The sequence below is a fragment of the Macadamia integrifolia genome, unplaced genomic scaffold (genome assembly GCF_013358625.1).
Source record: "Macadamia integrifolia cultivar HAES 741 unplaced genomic scaffold, SCU_Mint_v3 scaffold1089, whole genome shotgun sequence".
NCBI lineage: Eukaryota > Viridiplantae > Streptophyta > Magnoliopsida > Proteales > Proteaceae > Macadamia > Macadamia integrifolia.
The window spans coordinates 114,266-129,144 of NW_024868081.1; the positions used below are offsets into that span (position 1 = coordinate 114,266).

A 14,879-nucleotide genomic window follows, 5' to 3' on the forward strand; every position below is an offset into this window, starting at 1 on the left:
TCTAAGCATAGCTGAATAAAGAGCAATGGATTCAGAAACCAAAGGGGACGCTATGGCAATAGGCTGAGCTTAAGCAACCAGAACTTCCCTAGAAACACCTCTATCCACAAAACCAATCGTCACCTTCTTCCAAATCCTTACCACTTCTACATCAATATTTACTTTAATAAAGCCTTACCGAGGTAGACCTAATCACAAATAGCACCATATGGAGGAGGCAAAAGGGGCACCGATGCTGAAGAAGCTTGACCACACTCAGCAAAATCAGTATGTGCTTTGTGAATAACCCCATCAGGAGAGATGAAGAGCTTATTATGAACAACTACGCATTCATTGCCTTCCAAATCTGCCTACACAAGAAAGTGGTGAGATCAGCCACCAACTTGGCATGGGATTGGAAGGAGGGAGGCAACTTTTGCCAAGATTCAAACTAACTTTCCAAACCAAGAGAAGGGTCAACATCAGCTCCGGTTGAGAGTGAAGAACCAAACCAAACAATCTTACCAAAGGGGCAAGAGACAAGGACATGGAGAGGCATTTTCAAAACATTACCACACTTGGAACAGGTCCAATCCAACCGCATATGAAGCCTCTAAAATCCTTCCCTAACTGCCACCCCATTAGCACAACATTGCCAAAGGAAGGACCGAATCTTCGGAAGAGTTTTTATCTTCCAAATAAATTTTTAAGTTTTGTCTTGAATTTTCTGATAACCATGAGAAGCTGAAGATGAAGGCTTTAAACCAAGAACATAGTCAGCCTCATTAGATGTAGAATGATAAGCTCTTTTGACTGAGAAGGTGCCATTATTTCCTTCACCCCAATCAAATTAATCTTCTTGCTAAAACGAGTTGATGAGTTACAAGCGACCAGCGTAGGAAAGAAATCTTGATTTTCATCCTTCGAGCATCTTGCTTACCAAATCAAAATAATGAGGGCAAAATCTTCCACTCACAATCTTCCCGAGATCAAAGGAAATCCCAAATATTTGATGGGTAACTTTGGCTCCTTGAATTGAATCAAGTCAAGGAGTATGTTTTCATAAGCATATGACACCCCGCATGTGGGATCGAAATTGTCTACAACACCATTTCTTGGCGGAGTCTGTAGAGGCTCCTTGTGATGTCAACACGTGGTCGATGCATGTGTACAGTGGATCATCACTTATACCGGTCTAAAAAGTTTGGTTTTGAATACTCCGGGTCGACCAAAACCCCAAAATGGTAGAGTTTTTCGATTCTTCATCTCTTCTTCTTCTCCCTCCTTTCTCTCTTCTATGTTCGCACAAAGTAAACTCTCGCATCTTTTGCCGAGCAATCTTCTCTTTTGATTCTTCATTTTCTGATCTTTCCCTTTTGTTTGAAGTTTTTCAGGAACTTTGATCTTAACAACTAGGGTTTTTCTTCTTTTTATTATTTTTAATTACTTTCTTGGGTGATTTGTTTCATTTACTAAGGGGAAAATCGAAGGTTTTAATGATGATAACAAGCTCCCTCTTCTGAAATCAAGTTGAGGACAAATGCTGACATAATTGAACCTAATTCTCAAAATGGCCATTATTGAGTAATCTGATTTTCCCCTGCATTTCCAATTACCGTAATAACTATAAAAATTTCATATTTTTAGCTTCATATTTAATTACAATGGTCTATGATAGACGAGGATGAGGCAATATTAGCCTTATATCCAACAGTTGATCTGAGGGATTTGTTTCCAAGTGATTGCAACTTTTTTTCGCTTCGGAATCTATCTTTCGTTTTTATTTTATTTATTTAATTTTTATTTTTTTTTGAAATCCCTTCTTTATATTTTGGGATTGGTCATGTGGTTTTAAAGATAAAATTAGTAGAGAAGAGGTGTTCAACTTGGTATATCAGCAGAAGATGTGAGAGTTTGCTTCGTACTAACAGAAGAGAGAAAGGAGGGAGGAAGAAGTTGAGGCGAAGAATTGAAAACCTCTACTGTTTGGGTTTTGGACGACCCAATTGAATTTTCAAAACCAAGCTTTTAGACCGGTATAAGTGATGATCCACCGTACACATGGCATCTGCACCGCATGGAGCCTCCGCCAAGAAATGGTGTCGTAGACGATTTTGATCCATGACACCCCTCCCAAAATGGAAGAGGAGTTGACTTTGTTTAATAGCATCCCGGAGTATGTGGAAAGCTTTGATAGGTTATCCAAGACCATTAAAATGGATGATGTTGGGTTTATGGACTTAATTAATTATTCGAGTTGATTAAATAGGTGAGAATCAAGTTGTATGAATCGGATCAGTCCACTCTCATGTTTAGGGATATGCTAGTCCAATCCATTGTGGCTTAGGATTTTGGGTACAAGACAGTATTATAAATACTTAGGTTTTGGGTTCCTACACCCATTATTCATGTCAAGGAGGTCTAAGAAGTTATAGAAGATCCATAGTCAAGAGGGATTAGGAGTGACCAATTTCGATCGATCGTTTTCAACATACTAGGTGAAAGGTACACATATTCTATGTTTTGATCCAAACATTTGTTTTAATTTGATATCGTGTTTTAATTATCTGTATGAGAATCAATTAGGGTCTGATATAAAACCCTAAAAAGATTTAATAAGTGGTATCAAAGGGACCTATACAGAGCTAGAATCGATTGGTAGTGATTTATGACCTCAAGAACCAATGGGTTTATGAAGATCCTCCATTGAAAAGAACTTTTAAATAAAATTTTATTTAGTAGAGAACCTACTCATTCAAACAATTCCTTCCCATTGGTTAAAGAGTACAGAAGAGAAAACATGGTACGGGTAGTTAATTTTGAATTTATATTTAATAATATCATTATATTACCATATTGAAACCAAATCCAAATCGATTTTTTGGATTACTTTAAAAAGTCAATGTTTAAATGCTGTTGCTATAACGAATGCATAATATTGGCAAACACCATGTACGCTTTAACTTAGAAACGTGGTGGGCTGTTGGGCTCATTTATTTATTTTAAGATAAAAGAAGTTATTTGGGTTTTCATTAGACTTGGGTTGGACTTTAGTTTCTTTTATTTAAAATTTAATTGGTAAGTGGGCAAAGTGGTTTTGGGGTTTCTATTTGAAAGAATGATGGCTTAGGTCATTGATAGTTTTAAATAAAAAATAAAACCCATGAAAGGGGTTCACTCGAACCATAAGTCAAACTGAATCCAACCAAGATCAATCAAACCAGATTGGGACCACTTGATTGAATCGGGCCAGAGGGGAACCGAATTGGCCAAGTCGACCCAAAAACCCAACCGAATGACCCATATTTTTTCCCATTTGGTTTTTCGGTGGGTTGTCGAAAAAGGTCACCAGCATTGATCGGGGAAGTATTTATTTATTTAAAAAAATTAAAAAAAATTTTAAAAAAAAACCTTGAAGGCTTGTTTGGTTTTTCGTTCCTTTTGGGTTTTTTTTTTTTTTAACTATTTTAAATGCCATTTTAACGGTCATTTTAAGGCCAAAATGAAATTTGTGTTTTGCATTGGATTCCTTATTTCGGGCCACATTTAATTATCTAATTTTTTATGTGACATATTTATTTGAAATTTTATGTTATATTTGTTTGAACCAAGAGGGGCATTGATCAATGTTTTGAGAAATGACTATGTTATTGATCATCTAAAGGGTCGTGGTTTTAACCTTAAGAGGTTTGTTTTTATTGAACTCTTGTGGGCTTGTTTTTTTTTAAACCCAAGTATGTTTGATGATTTAATAAGGAAGGGATAAATTTGGGTTTCTATCTTTAAAAGTGTTTTAAAATAATGTTATTTGATAATGAGTTTTCAAGTAATGCCTAATGGGTTTTTACAATTTAAACTAATTCTATTAAGAGCCCCGAACATGGTTCAATGGAAACAGAACAATTAGTCGATCAGTATCAGAATGGTATCAATCTTGACTGATCCCATGATCGTCTTCAAGTTTTAAAACCTTAGTCCTAAGGCCTTGTGAAAAATAAAATACCATTAGTCATCATGATGTCACTTTATCATGTACTTAGGAGGTTGTGGATTAATATTTGACTGATCGAATCAATGAGAGGATGGAATTGTATACTTTGAAATTTTTTATATGGTTCGATTAGTGGGAGGATGAAATTCAACATTCTAAATTGCTTTTAATGCAAAATAAAATGGAATAGAATCAAAATTTGTTCCAGAAATATTTGGAACCCAGAATTGTTCTGAGACCCAGTTTTTTTTTAATATTTCAGAAATGTACTGGAACAGTTGTGGTGTTTTGTTTTAGTTTCATATCGGCTTTGAAATTATTATGGGTCATATTTATTGTCTTGATTTTGTTCTGAAAATATTTTTTGTTATAATTTTCTTCTATAACAATTTTATGGCATATTTCTTATCAATAATTGTACAAATAACACTTCAAATGTGTGTTCTCACATATATATATATATATATATATTTATGTTTATGCATGCACTAGTTTGTCATTACTATGATATTAAAAAGTCATTTATGAATGACGTAAGTAGAAAATTAATGATATTTTTTGCTTGCATGTCATATTTGGAAACACCCTATGATGAATGAATGATGTTGGAATTAAAATGGACGTAAGCTTAAAAAAATAGTAAATTTTCAGGAAATCATGAACGGGTATGGTGAAATCCACCAAAGTAACACATCTTATTCTTCCATGGTTTTCTCTAGGGCAATAAAGTTTGTGGCATTTGCCCAAATGTGATGTCACCCAAGTTAAAAAAAATGATAGTGACCTAGAGGTTTCTAAGCCCAAAGGTGAATGGATCTTGAAAGTTATTATTCTTTTCACAGTAAATGTGGATTTGCAAGAGGACCAGTGTATTCTTAGCCCAAGTGATAGGAATATAGTTACGGTTGTGACTCTTATACGGTTTTTATGTCCTAATGACACATTTAAATGTATGTTCCTATACACAGATATATCTTTAATGGGGAAAAACATGACAGGATTGAGCGAAGTCCACCAAAGTGGCAATTTAATTCGATCATGTCTTTCTCAACAATAAATGTAGCATTTCTCAAAGGTGATATCATCAAAGTTTGTGGACATTCAATTTAATTGTGTATTTCTTAACAATTAATATGACATTTTTTCAAAAGTGATGTTATCACATATTAGAAAATGACACTGACTTAGAAGTTCTTTTGCCTAAAGGTGATTAAATTTTCAAAAGTTCGTGTATTTTTCACAGTTAATACAAGAAATAAGAGGACTAATGAATTCATGTCCTAAAGGATAGAGATACAGTTTCAGTTACAACTTTTAGTCACTGACAAGATGTTGGCATGCTTCTTACAAAAGGTTTTTCCAATGGAAGTGTTCAAAGATCATGTATGTAACATAAATATTATTGAGTTTTTGAAATGCTTAGTTAGTGGGAGCTTTGCTTCTTGTTGATTACTTGTTTATGCTTTGAAACTTTAGCCCTTATGTTTTGGGTACAATTTGATAGATTATATAATTATGTTATTCATTTGATTTTATCATTTATTTTATGCAAAGTTATTTTATCATCAATTTCTTTGTTGATTGCTTTATTTAAGCATGATTTATAGGTAGTAATTGCCACAGTTTAAAAGGTAATACTTGCCACAGTTTATAGGTGAAAAACCACAGTTAGATATTAATTCCATATCAAAAGCAATGTACCACAATAAAGGTTAATATCACAGTTAAGGACTTGCATGGAATGACAACAATGTTATTTGAGGATATGTCAAAATATTTTATGTTAATATCCCACATAGATTCTTATTGAGAAATTTACTGATGTTTATAGTGACAGAAAATTGTATGCTGTATATTAAGGTGTATCTTCTGCTATTGTTCGATATGAGTAATTTTTCAATTGAATTACAGTAAGAGTAGTTAATGTAATGTGATTCTATAACCACACCAATTTAAAAGACATCCTTATAATTAATGTAGCTTAAGTGGGAGATTGTTGGATTTATGGGCTTAATTAATTATTCGGGTTGATTAAATAGGTGAGCGTTAAGTTGCATGAATTGATTCGGTCCACTCTCAAGTTTAAGGATATACTGACCCAATCTATTGTGGTTTAGGATTTTGGGTGTAGGATAGTATTATAAATACTAGGTTTTTGGTCCCTACAGCCATTATTCATTTTTTTCACTTTACCATTGAAGTGAGAGAACCAAAGAAGTCTAAGAGGTTATAGAAGATCCATAGTTAATAGGAAAATTGGGAGGGACCAACATCGATTGTCTTCAACATACTAGGTGAAAGGTATATATATTCTATATTCCAAACATTTGTTTAAATTTGATATCAGGTTCTAGTTGTCTGTATGGGAATCAATTATGGTCTGATGTGAAACCCTAAAAGGATCTAACAGATGATGCCTCGACTTTAACAAAAATCATAAGATTGTCTACATAAAGTATTTGAGATAATTGCATCAGCTTGCACAATACAGGAGCTTGACATTATACCCCCGGGCTAGATTTTGCATCATACAGACAAAGTCTCCACGGGCATTAGTAAAGAGTTAAGGGGACATCAAATCATTGTTTAATTTATTCTTTTGCTCGGAGGGTCTTGTCTATCATATATGATAGTATGACCAATTTTCATTCCGTGATTTACGAAGCCCTGTAGTTTTCCTTCTGTGTGTCGAACACGTTATGAATAAACGATTTTTACCAAAAAATGGTGGGGACGTCAGATTCCCTACCCCTCCCAATATAGATAAAGCCTATATGCCAAATGAGATAAGATGACATCGGATCCCCTTTAAGATATCCCTTCCACCATCTAAGAACCATGCAAGATTTCCATTCACCAAAATAGAGGTTGTCTCTTTATCTTATCTTTGTGTGCTGATAAGACTGAAGAGTCTTAATCACAAATATAATGAGTGAGGAGACTGAGTTATGTGAGAAGTGCAGGTGTTGCATTGCTGCATGGACGAACTAGCTGATTCAGGGCTTGCCCTAGTGGTTTGGTATTTCTCCCTAAGGAGAGTGCTTCAGGGACTTTGTCAATAGATCAAGTTCCCCTTGATGACATCTAAGTCACGGAACTATTAGTATCTTTCCTGCATTCCTAGAAGGTTGTTGCCCTCTTGAACCCCTATTATTGCCCCTCTGTGGACCCTTGTATGGCTCCTAATAGGACCCTTGTAAAAAAAAAAAAAAAGTTTAAACATATTGTTAATTGAGAGAATTGATTTCAACCTCACCAAGTTACTTGCTACTACATTTCATTGCCTAGGGTTTGCACTCAAAACATTACCTATTTGTGCTTTATATTTTATATATGTTAAGGGTGTGCTAGATGGATGAGCTTCTAGCTCAAAGGCATTAAGGGCAGTTGGGCTTTAGCATAAGTCTAGGGAATGTCACTGGTTTGACCCTCTTACCCCCACCTTTTTGAAAAATAGTAATAGTTTAGCAGTTGGTAATAAGTGTGCCTAGTGGTGCTAGCTTCGGTTTGAACAGCCGGCACCCCAGGGGAGGAGGTTGTGGGATCGAACCCTAATGTATTCAAGTGTGTATGGGAGTAGGTGGTCATTGGCCCTAATAGAGATCAATAGGCTAGCTATTGACTAATGACGCTTAGTAGGATAGAGTAGGGAAAAAAAATGTGGCCTAGTGGGCCTCTTTGTTGGTGCCTCATTGGATCCCCCTTTTTGGCCCTTTGTACCCCTTATCTACACCAGTGTGGTTCTTGCACCCAACAAAAAGGTCTTTTTGTTTAGCCAAATGATATTGTACATTAAAATTTCTTTTCATGTAATTTTTAGTTTTTAATATTTTATTATATATTAAAAAAATAAATAAAACATCATTTCATTTTATCTTTGTGCTAGTAAGACTTGAGTCTTAATCACAATGTAGACACATAATTCTGTCACCCGTCCCCGGCAATGATGATATACAAGATGTGATAAGGCTTACGTTCTCAATCAGGGGAGAACTCGGCATTTCAATGACCTAGGTATAACTTAAAACCCTAATCCACCCTAAACTCTAATTGGACCAGAAAACCTAATCCTTCCCGGGACCTTTATATTGTCAAATCATGCGTGATCTTGTGGCACTTGATATTAACATTCTATATACTAAAGAATTGATTCTAAGTACTCTCTGATAGCGTGGAAACAACATGAACAATGATTGCTGGAATATTCTTAGTTTGTAATAAGTGAAGAGTGCTTCCTTGAAAATCTTGAATTTTCCTAAGACAATTGGGGCTCACAACTCATTCCATTGTGGGCTCGAAAATAAGATTCCAAAGATATATGGTGCACGAAAAACGAACCACCAGATCTTCCAGAATTTCTCATGAAAATTGAACACCCTAATTAGGGAAAAACTACCTGGAAAATGACCATTCCCCCCCCCCCCAAATGTCCAAGGGCCTGTGAGATTTTGGCGGCCTCGAGGTTTTGGCAGACCCATGAGGTCCCAAATGACCCTTTTTTCTTAATCCCTTGTCAAAAACCTATAAATATGACTTTTTCCCCATTTCAAGACATACCAACACACCAAGAGCTTGGAACCTCGGAGATTTTGAGGAAAATCCTCTCTTGATTCTCCCTGCCTCATCTCTCCTCCCTCAATCAAAGATTTTCTCGGATTCTTTTACCTCGATTTACGTGTCAAAACCCTGAAAGACAAAAAATTCCCGAAAGCCTTAGGAACCCAAAAAAATGACTTCCTAAGCCCTCATATTCATTAGATTCTCCAATATTCCATCGCCTTGGTTCTCATGCCCAAAAATCGCCAAAATCAGAAAAACTCAGAAAAATTTCCTAGCCCTTAGGAATCATTTCTATACTATAAAGTCCTAAAAAGCTTAATATTCTTTAAGATTCCTTCATATTCTTGTAAATTCTTGGAACTTTGCCAAAATTTATAAAAAATATCTACAAATTTCTATAAAATTTTCAAAGTTGTGAAAGATCAAAAGAAGGCATAATTCTCCGAAGAAGGAAAGCAATCGGTCAAATCCACCTCTGTCTGATTCGTGAGATACTCACTGAAGTTTGTATTCGTAATAACAGGGGTCCACCCCTCTCAACGTAAAACAGGAGTTGAGCTCAGATATATTCTCTTAACTTAAAAGCCACAATGTAGACTCTTAATTGATATGTGGTAGTGTTAATAGTATCATAGAAATAATCCAGCCAAGGATGCAATATAGGATTAATTTGGGAAGAATATCCGTTCTTTCAGCATTTAGTAGAAAGACCAGTTCAACCAAGCGGAGATGGTGCCAAACACCTTCCTATTTCTGTAATCTGACAATTACCCTTATCTCTAGATTAGATTAACTTTCAAGCCATTTCCCTATGATTCGGGCTCACCCATCGGGTCCTAGGCACTAACCTTAGGTAGTGACTCTAAATACCATGTTTCTCAATCCCCAATATTGGACCATCATTAATATGTCTTTTATAAAAGCTCTAAGGAAAAGAGCCTTTGCAAAATAGACCCCACATGTCTCCTAGCGGGGATGCATCGGTATAGGGCCAACATATCCACAAAAGTGGGTTGGATCTAAACTGTCGCTACCCTTACACACAAGAGTAATGAGTGAATAGACTAACTTAGGAGGGAAGTACAAGTGTTGCATGAGTGCCTCATAGATGAACTAGCTGATCCAAGGCTTGCCCTGGTGGTTGGCACTTCTCCCTTATGAGAGTGTTTCATAGACTTGATCAATGAATCATGTCCCCTTGATGGCATCTAAGTGACAAAACTATTAGTTTCTTTCCTACTTTCCTAGAAGTTGTGATCCTCTTGGGCCCCCATTATGACCCCTCTGTGGGTCCTTTCCTGGCTCCTCTAAGGTACCTTTATGGCTCCAAATGGGTTGGGCTCTTTACACCAAAAAAAAAAAAAAACAAAAATGCTCCAGCCTGCTATTAATTGAGGGAAACTGATTTAAGCACACCTATTGCTTGCTACCACATTCCATCACGTAGAGGCTACGCTCAAAGCACCACCCATTCGTGCTTTTTAAGGGACTGTTAAGTGGATAAGCTTCTAGCTCAATGACAAGCAACTAGGCAGTTGGGTTTTAATGTAAGTCTAGGGAAGGTCAATGGTTTACCCCTCTTACTATCCATCTTCTTGAAAAATAGTAATAGTTTAACAGTTAGTAATACGCGTATCCCAATAGACCTCTTGCTGGTCCCTCATGAGTCCCTATTTGGCCCCGGCGTGGGTCTTGCAGCTAGGAAAAAGAAAAAAAAAATCCCTTAATACACAAGAATCCAAGCCATCACATCAGGGGATCCTTATATTTAAGAGTAAATCCCAATGATTGAATGCCTAAAAATGTCATGCGTCATGAAGCTTTTAATTAAATCCATTTTTTTTCTCTCAAAAGTCTTATTTGTTTTGCCAAATAATATCTCTCATTAAATCTTTGTATTTTAAATTAAATAAAAAAATCATTTTCCTATAGATTTTTTTAATCTTTACATAAACAAAGCAAGCTAAAAGGATTTATAGATAAGTACCTTATTTTATTTATAGATGGAGGTTGACTTCAAGTACATAATTGGAGTTGAATGGGCCTGAAGAAAGAAGTCCCATTATTAGGAATAAGTAATAAAAATGGCATGGCCCATGCCCAACAAATAAATACGGATCCTCTAAGGTACATATGGCCCGGATTGTATTAGAAAAGTCAATATAAGAAAAGGGAGAAGAATAGGTATGCCACCGATATCAAGTATGCTAGCGGATAACACCAATAGAATCACATAATAAAATATCATTCAAGAAAAATATGAAGGTCATTTCAAAAAATGGAAGAGAGAGATAGACACAATGGTGCTAGCATACTTGATATCGGCAGCATACCCAACATTTTTTCATAAAAAAAAAAAGAAAGAAAAAAAATTGGGAAAACCAATATGATGCGGAAGTTCCATACACGATTCATAACAATGATTTTGCATGTGTGTCTCTCCCCTCAGTTTCAAATTTTCTTTTTTCTTTTCTTGGTTACCAAACATAGCCTTAAATATGATGTAAGTGAGGAATCTTGACTCTGCCATTTAACGTTTTTTTTTATTTAGATTAAAAACGTAGAAAAGACCTTTTTTTTTTCTTTCCAATTATATACTCTTATTAACTAAGAAAAAAATTATATATATATTTTATGCATTCAATTTCCTTTGTCGTTTCCTATGACAACGATATTTCATTTAGTTGGCAGTAAATTAAAACCCCCTTTTTTTTTCTTTTTTTTTTTTCACGTAAAAAGTCTATATCTATTTAATGCGAATATTCTCTAAATTGATAATGTTGAAACAAAACTTTGCCTGAAGGTTGAAAGCAAAAAGAAAACATTATACGCAACATTTGACTTCATTTATTTATTTTCTATTCTACCATACGATGTGTTAAGGCAATACGATTCTTATCTTGTTTTAGGAAAAATGTTTTCTATCCAAGAGCATGGCCTAGGTCTATCTCTTTCCATCCTTCAATGAAAACATCTTTGCAATATTTAGAGGAGGAGAGAGAGACTCAAGGAGTGCTCACATAGACCGCATTCTTGGATAGAAAACATCCTTCTCTTACTTTAATATTGAAATCTTAGTAAATAGTCTAAAGGGTGAAAGAATAAAGCTAAGTTGCGTAGCGCACACTAGTGTCTCTGATGTCTGTCTCTCTCCTCCCATTATAGGGGCAAATATGTTAATTTATAGGAGATGAGGAGAGAGAGATAAAATGAACTGCTAGCATACATTATGCAACTTAGCAACGTTCTTTTTCCCCATATTTTAAATACACATTTAATGTCTAACAATATTGTGAAAACCTCTTAAAGATTGCTCCTAGATATGGAATTTTTATTCATAGGCTCAAACCCACAATCTAAACCGATCGAATTCTATTTGATTCAATGAACATTAAATAGGTATAATAAAAACTTAATAGAATACTATTCAATTCCAATTTCTTAAATCTAAATCAAATGTTATTTGGTTTTGATTTTTTGGTTTAAATTTGGTTCAAGTTTTTTTGTTTGAATTTGGTTTTCGATTATCCTGTTTGATTTCGGTTTTGATTATCCGATTTAAATTTTATTTGATTATCTGGTTTGAATTCCGATTTTGAATTCAAACCCATAAGTTCTACAATAACATTGAGGAGATAAATTCAATTTGATTTGATTTGATTATCCGGTTTGAATTAGAACCATAAATTCTACAGTAACATTGAGGAAGATAAAATTTACAAGAATCATTGGGTTGCCTAAAAGCCCTTAACCTTTTTTTTTTTCTTTCTTTTTGGTAACCATAAAGGTTTTAACTACAACTATAATATTAATTATCATATAAACAAACCACAAACATAAACTCTCAAAATTAAAGAGCTTTACGGGTGTAATGGCCTTGGATTGGTCCAGCAAAGGTTCAATTAGGTTATCAGTTTACAATTTATTCGGTTTATCAAAATTTTAAATGATTTTTGGGGTTTACAACTGAACCGAACTAAAGATCAGTTAGCTTTGATTCAGTTTAATTCGATTTTAAATGGTTGATTTGTTTTCAATTTACAGTTTCAATTTAGTTTTGACACCCTTATTAAATATGCCTCCGTTTTTTTTTATATGGATACAGAAAGATCATGTTGCCCCTTCATTGAAGATGCTTGTATCAGCCCTACCATTGGCTTTGTGCTTTGGTGTGTACTTGTGTTAATAGGATAGCATTCCATTACCTGAAAAGAAAATAAAAGGAAAAAAGGTCATTGATAGGATGTGTTTAAAATGGCTCATAATTTTAAGTGGGATGATAAAAATTTGATCAAATATTTTTCAAACCTAAAAAATTTTAAAATTGGAAAAAAATATATTTTAAATATTTAAATTTAAAAAATATTACGTAAAAATATCACAATATACTAGTTACGTGCACCAAATATAGGATAACGTATTTTTTCACCGCTCAATGGAGGAAAACACGGTCCTAATGTGACCCTCTCTCCCCCATTTATCTCCCCTCACAGTGTACGTTGTCTGTCGATGGGCCACACCGCCACAGTGAACTGATGGCGTTCACTCCATCCTTAAATATATTAAAGGATGTGTCAATTAAAAAAACAAAGGTAATTAAAAGGTGAATAAAAAAAAATTGGAAGAGATACAAGAGGGAAACGGAATGATTGAGAGAGAGAATAATAAAATAAAGGCGACAAGTGGGACAAAGGTTGATGGAAAGTAAAAATAAAACATATAGAAAAAAATGGAGCTTCTATTGAGATATAGGATTTAATTATTGGTATCGGTCTTGATCGATACTGATATGATACCCATTGGGATTGGCTATATTGGTCTGAATCAATTAATGTTACACTTACTTTTTATAAAATTATTTATTTTTATGATTTTACCTCTCAATATTCGATTCTAGATTGATCATGTATTGAGATAGGTCTCAACCGATATCAATATGATACAACCAATATACCCAATCTCATATCAATATCAATACCTAAAACCATGATTGAGAGGAAGAGATATTTTTAAATGAGTTAGGACTGTGAAGTGGGAAACAAAAAACAGTTGGGAGAACTTATTGGGCCATATTTTTGTGAGAAGGGTGCAAGGGGATTTAGCTCTTCTCCAGCCGGAGGGTTGATTGGAAAGGGACAAGCCACAGTTCTGTGTTTGTCTCTCTCCTGATTTCTGTTTCCTATTTTCCCTCATTGTTTTCCCTTTTTCATTCTTGTTTTGTGTGCCTCTCTCCTCACTAGTCCGTCCCCAGCCATTCCTCGGGAGAAGATTTGAATCTTATTAAGGACAGGATTTAGATCTCCTCTAGCAAAAGGTTGGCTGGAGAGGGACGAACCATGGTTTTGTGTCTCTCTCTTTTTTTTTTTATTCCTATTTTTATCCCTTGTTTTGTCTTTCTTGTTTTTATTTTGTCACTCATGTTTGTGTCTATCTCCCCACTGGTCCCTCTCCAACTACCTCTCAACTGGAGAGGAGCAGTTCAATTCAAAATACAATATGTGGAAATCAAATTAAAATGGAATAAGAACAGGTTTTACAATTCAGAATCAAATCGGTTTGAATTTCATTTGGTTTGTTACTCGTTTTAATCAATTTTGTTTTTTGTTTGGGGCATAGTTTAAGCCCTCTTTGGTTTTATTTTTCTTTTTTATTTTTGTTCATAAAAATGATTTTGGCTGCATTTGGTATTATTTATGGAGCTTGTTTCTATTTAAAAAAAAAATTGATAAAACACAAAAACAGAAAAGAGATCAAGAGTCATTTATGTGTTTTAGCTAAAATTGATTTGCAGTTATTTTATGTTGAACTTTAATGAGTACGTGCTTTAAAGTCCCAATATGGAGGGTAAAGTAGTCATTTGTTTTGTAATTAGAAATCTAAGTCCCTTGCCCCTTCTTCTTTAATCCATAGTGGAGAAAAAGAAAATTATAAGGAACATGGGTGAGGGGAATCCTTCATCAATTTCTTAAAAAAAAAACCATTTTGCACATAAAGATACCAAACTATTTCTCACAAAAAAGGCAAAATGGTCGCGGTACGTGCAGAAAAATAGGAATGTAGAACGTTCGAAGCTCGGTGAATGTTCACGTAAGTGATATGATTGACACGTGTTAAATATGTTAATTCTGCTAACAGAGTTGTAAACGATTACAACTCTGTTTAATATTATTAATATTTAAATAAATAAATAATAAAAATCCCAATATAAGTGGACTCCTCCTTTCATTCCGCTTAGGAATCTCGATCCTCTCTTTCTCTCTCTCCTTGCTTCTTCTTCAAGGTTGTTCATTCTTTCTTCTTCCTTTTTCACCGCTCTCCAATCTAGTTGAAGTTTTGTTTACCAATTTCA

The 14,879-nt window shown here is 34.6% G+C and overlaps 1 non-coding gene across 1 annotated transcript; it reads left to right on the forward strand.

Annotated features, from left to right (window-relative positions):
* Positions 1 to 1,654: 1,654 nt before the first annotated feature.
* LOC122062690 lies at positions 1,655 to 1,750 on the forward strand. Its single transcript, XR_006135057.1, has one exon. It is a non-coding gene; the product is annotated as a small nucleolar RNA snoR31 (small nucleolar RNA).
* Positions 1,751 to 14,879: the final 13,129 nt, after the last annotated feature.